Source organism: Pseudophryne corroboree, chromosome 3, assembly GCF_028390025.1.
Source record: "Pseudophryne corroboree isolate aPseCor3 chromosome 3, aPseCor3.hap2, whole genome shotgun sequence".
Taxonomy (NCBI): domain Eukaryota; kingdom Metazoa; phylum Chordata; class Amphibia; order Anura; family Myobatrachidae; genus Pseudophryne; species Pseudophryne corroboree.
In genome coordinates this window covers 574908581-574914580 of record NC_086446.1, presented here as the reverse complement: position 1 = coordinate 574914580, position 6000 = coordinate 574908581, and positions in this window count along the sequence as shown.

Sequence of the window (6000 nt, the reverse complement as noted above, 5' to 3'; positions counted from 1 at the left end):
GTTAATCCTGATAGGAAATTTCAAATCCCTAAACGGTTATTATCATCCTTTACTTTTCCTCATGAGGATAGGAAGAAATGGGAAAATCCACCAATAGTGGATGCATCAGTATCCAGGCTCTCACGGAAAATTGTTTTGCCTATCCCGGGTGCAGCCACCCTTAAAGACGCGGCTATACGCAAGATTGAGACTATGCTCAAATCTTTATATACAGCTGCGGGGGTGGCCCAGAGACCCACTATAGCATGTGGGTGGATTACACAAGCAATTGCTAAATGGTCATGTAACCTGATTGAGGGGTTAGATACCTTACCTCAGGGGAGATTGTTTTGCTCCTGCAACATATACAGGACTCTGCAAACTTTATTGTGGAAGCCATAAAAGAAATAGGCTTGCTTAATGCACGCACTACAGCTATGACAGTGTCTGCACGCGAGGCTCAGGTCTAGAGGAGGGGGAATTCCTAGTGTCACTGGATATAAAGGATGCATACCTTCACATTCCGATCTGGCCGCCTCATCAGGATTATCTACGATTTGCATGGCAGGACTGTCACTACCAGTTCCAGGCCCTGCCATTTGGTCTCTCCACGGCACCGAGAGTGTTCACCAAAGTGACGGCAGAGATGATGTTTCTAACCCGCTAACAGAGTGAACATAATTATGCACCTGGACGATCTTCTGATAAAGGCACCGTCCAGGGAGCAGTTGTTGGACAGCATTGGCCTCTCAACCAGCCTACTCCTGGATCACGGGTGGATTCTGAACATACCAAAATCTCACCTGGAACTGTCACAGAGGCCTCCTTTCCTGGGAATGATACTGAACACAGAGTCTCAGAGAGTGTTCCTTCCCTTGGAAAAGGCTATCGTAATCCAGTCTATGGTTTGGGCTGTCCTGAAGCCAACTCGGATCTCGGTACATCTGTGCATTAGCCTTCTGGGGTAATAATGGCCTCTTACGAGGTGCTTCAGTACAGAAGGTTTCATGCGAGGCCCTTCCAACTAGATCTATTGGACAAATGGTCCTGATCGCATCTTTACATACACCAGAGGATCCGTCTGTCACCAAGAGCCAGGATCTCCCTTCTGTGGTGGCTACAGACCTCTCACCTTGTTGAGGGTCAGAGGTTCGGGATTCAGAATTGTATTCTGCTCACCACAGACGCAAGCCTCAGAGGTTGGGGAGCAGTCACCAAGGGGGTGCAGTTTCAGGGAAGATGGTCAAGTCGGGAAGTCGTCCTTCTTATAAACATACTGGAACTCAGGGCTATTTACAACACCCTTCTGCAGGCCTCATCTCTACTTCGGAATCAGGCCATTCAAGTCCAGTTGGACAATGTGACGGCAGTAACATACATAAACTGACAGGGCGGAACAAAAAGCAGAGCAGCAATCTCAGAGGTATCAAGAATTCTCCTGTGGGTGAAAAAACACGCCGTGGTGTTGTCAGCGGTCTTCATTCGGGGAGTAGACAACTGAGAAGCAGATGTGGGGCCTTCACCCCAATGTGTTCCAGTGGTTGACATGTAAGTGGGGATATCCACAAATCGACATGATGGCCTCAACTCAGGAAGAAGCTCAAGCGGTATTGTTCCAGGTCGAGGGAACCACAAGCAGTGGCGGTAGTCGCTCTGATAACTCCATTGGTCTATCAGGTGGTGTACGTGTTTCCTCCACTTCCCCTGATCCCAAGAATTCTAAAAAGAATAAAAAGGGAAAGGGTTCAAAGCAATCCTCATTGCTCTGTACTGGCCACGAAGGGCATGGTATGTGGATCTTCTCGAGATGCTGCTCGAAGATTCGTGGCCTCTACCTCTTTGCGTGGATCTCCTGCAACAGGGCCCATTCATCTATCAAGACTTACCGTGGCTACATTTAACAGCATTGAAGTTGAACGGCTGATTCTAGCCAGGAGAGGGATTACTGACAAGGTCATCCCGACTTTGTTCCAAGCCAGGAAGGGGGTAACGTCTAAACATTACCACCGTATCTGGAGGAAATATGTCTCTTGGTGTGAAAGCAGACAATATTCTGCGGTGGAATTTCATCTGGGACGCTTCCTGCTTTTTCTGCAGTCGGGAGTGGATGTGGGCCTCCGTGTGTCGGAGCTAGGGGCGTTGTCTCACAAGAGCCGCTATTTAATTTTCCATGAGGACAGAGCTGAACTGAGGACTCATCAGCAATTTCTTCCTAAGGTGGTGAATGCGTTTCACATCAACCAACCTATTGTGGTTCCGGTTGTTACGGACACCTCTGCTACTTCAAAGTCTTTGGATGTTGTGAGCAGGGCCGGCGCCACCACTAGGCAGCTTTAGGCAACTGCCTATGGGCGCCGGCACTTGGAGGGCGGCGTTGAGTGAAGCAACAAAATCAATGATGTCACAGACTCACAGGATCTGCACTGCACTCACCGCGAGGGATGTACAGCGCCTGCTCACCCGGTGTCATGTTTTTTTGTGTGGAGGTCTGGAGGAGCTGAAGCTGCTACAGTGAAAGCTGTGTAACGCTGCAGCTTTCAACCACGGAGGATGGGAGGGGAGGACATATCCTGGCCCCGCCTGCTCTGCCCAGGCTGGATCCCAATTTGCGGGTATTTAGGGGGCAGGGCCTAATGCAGTGAAGTCCCGTCCCCATCATAGACCTGTTCCCCTCTGGTCGGTATCCTCCTTTACAGCTGTGACTGTGAGTCTCTATTTATATATGTGCTGCAGCCTGGCCTGCAGTGTGATTACACCGTGTGTCCCACTGACTTATACTATATACAGGATGTATATATCACCCAGAGCACTATATGTGTGCATTATATCTTATATACTGTACTGTGTATATTATATACACAGCAGTGTGATTACGCTGTGTGTCCGCTGTGTTATATACTGTGTGTATTATATGTATAAGTAATATGAAGGGGTGCACTCTCCAGGCTCTCATTAGAATCCAAATCTTTTATTAAGACATAGATACAATCAGTATTGCTGACGTTTTGGTCCTCACTGTGATTTGGATTCTAATGAGAGCCTGGAGAGTGCACCCCTTCATATTACTTATGCACCTGGAATGAGGAGTTTATCTTCTGAACATGGTAAGAAGCACCCCAGCACATTGTTGGATTTACTGTGTGTGTGTGTGTGTGTGGTCATTTCTCGGATAGATATTATATATATATATATATATACAGGTTGAGTCTCCCTTATCCAAAATGCTTGGGACCAGAGGTATTTTGGATATGGGATTTTTCCGTATTTTGGAATAATTGCATACCATAGTGAGATATCATGGTGATGGGACCTATATCTAAGCACAGAATGCATTTATGTTACATATACACCTTATACACACAGCCTGAAGGTCATTTTAGCCAATATTTTTTATAACTTTGTGCATTAAAAAAAGTGTGTGTACATTCACACAATTCATTTATGTTTCATAAACACCTTATAGACACAGCCTGAAGATCATTTAATACAATATTTTTAATAGCTTTGTGTATTAAACAAAGTTTGTGTACATTGAGCCATCAAAAAACAAAGTTTTTACTATCTCACTCTCACTCAAAAAAGTCTGTATTTTGGAATATTCCGTATTTCGGAATATTTGGATATGGGATACTCAACCTGTATATATATATATATATATATATATATTAGAGATGAGCGCCGGAAATTTTTCGGGTTTTGTGTTTTGGTTTTGGGTTCGGTTCCGCGGCCGTGTTTTGGGTTCGACCGCGTTTTGGCAAAACCTAACCGAATTTTTTTTGTCGGATTCGGGTGTGTTTTGGATTCGGGTGTTTTTTTCCAAAAAACCTAAAAAACAGCTTAAATCATAGAATTTGGGGGTCATTTTGATCCCAAAGTATTATTAACCTCAAAAACCATCATTTCCACTCATTTTCAGTCTATTCTGAATACCTCACACCTCACAATATTATTTTTAGTCCTAAAATTTGCACCGAGGTCGCTGGGTGACTAAGCTAAGCGACCCTAGTGGCCGACACAAACACCTGGCCCATCTAGGAGTGGCACTGCAGTGTCACGCAGGATGTCCCTTCCAAAAAACCCTCCCCAAACAGCACATGACGCAAAGAAAAAAAGAGGCGCAATGAGGTAGCTGTGTGAGTAAGATAAGCGACCCTAGTGGCCGACACAAACACCGGGCCCATCTAGGAGTGGCACTGCAGTGTCACGCAGGATGTCCCTTCCAAAAAACCCTCCCCAAACAGCACATGACGCAAAGAAAAAAAGAGGCGCAATGAGGTAGCTGTGTGAGTAAGATAAGCGACCCTAGTGGCCGACACAAACACCGGGCCCATCTAGGAGTGGCCCTGCAGTGTCACGCAGGATGTCCCTTCCAAAAAACCCTCCCCAAACAGCACATGACGCAAAGAAAAAAAGAGGCGCAATGAGGTAGCTGTGTGAGTAAGATAAGCGACCCTAGTGGCCGACACAAACACCGGGCCCATCTAGGAGTGGCACTGCAGTGTCACGCAGGATGGCCCTTCCAAAAAACACTCCCCAAACAGCACATGACGCAAAGAAAAATTAAAGAAAAAAGAGGTGCAAGATGGAATTGTCCTTGGGCCCTCCCACCCACCCTTATGTTGTATAAACAGGACATGCACACTTTAACCAACCCATCATTTCAGTGACAGGGTCTGCCACACGACTGTGACTGATATGACGGGTTGGTTTGGACCCCCACCAAAAAAGAAGCAATTAATCTCTCCTTGCACAAACTGGCTCTACAGAGGCAAGATGTCCACCTCATCATCATCCTCCGATATATCACCGTGTACATCCCCCTCCTCACAGATTATCAATTCGTCCCCACTGGAATCCACCATCTCAGCTCCCTGTGTACTTTGTGGAGGCAATTGCTGCTGGTCAATGTCTCCGCGGAGGAATTGATTATAATTCATTTTAATGAACATCATCTTCTCCACATTTTCTGGATGTAACCTCGTACGCCGATTGCTGACAAGGTGAGCGGCGGCACTAAACACTCTTTCGGAGTACACACTTGTGGGAGGGCAACTTAGGTAGAATAAAGCCAGTTTGTGCAAGGGCCTCCAAATTGCCTCTTTTTCCTGCCAGTATAAGTACGGACTGTGTGACGTGCCTACTTGGATTCGGTCACTCATATAATCCTCCACCATTTTTTCAATGTTGAGAGAATCATATGCAGTGACAGTAGACGACATGTCCGTAATCGTTGTCAGGTCCTTCAGTCCGGACCAGATGTCAGCATCAGCAGTCGCTCCAGACTGCCCTGCATCACCGCCAGCGGGTGGGCTCGGAATTCTGAGCCTTTTCCTCGCACCCCCAGTTGCGGGAGAATGTGAAAGAGGAGATGTTGACAGGTCGCGTTCCGCTTGACTTGACAATTTTCTCACCAGCAGGTCTTTCAACCCCAGCAGACTTGTGTCTGCCGGAAAGAGAGATCCAAGGTAGGCTTTAAATCTAGGATCGAGCACGGTGGCCAAAATGTAGTGCTCTGATTTCAACAGATTGACCACCCGTGAATCCTGGTTAAGCGAATTAAGGGCTCCATCCACAAGTCCCACATGCCTAGCGGAATCGCTCCGTGTTAGCTCCTCCTTCAATGTCTCCAGCTTCTTCTGCAAAAGCCTGATGAGGGGAATGACCTGACTCAGGCTGGCAGTGTCTGAACTGACTTCACGTGTGGCAAGTTCAAAGGGCATCAGAACCTTGCACAACGTTGAAATCATTCTCCACTGCGCTTGAGACAGGTGCATTCCACCTCCTATATCGTGCTCAATTGTATAGGCTTGAATGGCCTTTTGCTGCTCCTCCAACCTCTGAAGCATATAGAGGGTTGAATTCCACCTCGTTACCACTTCTTGCTTCAGATGATGGCAGGGCAGGTTCAGTAGTTTTTGGTGGTGCTCCAGTCTTCTGTACGTGGTGCCTGTACGCCGAAAGTGTCCCGCAATTCTTCTGGCCACCGACAGCATCTCTTGCACGCCCCTGTCGTTTTTTAAA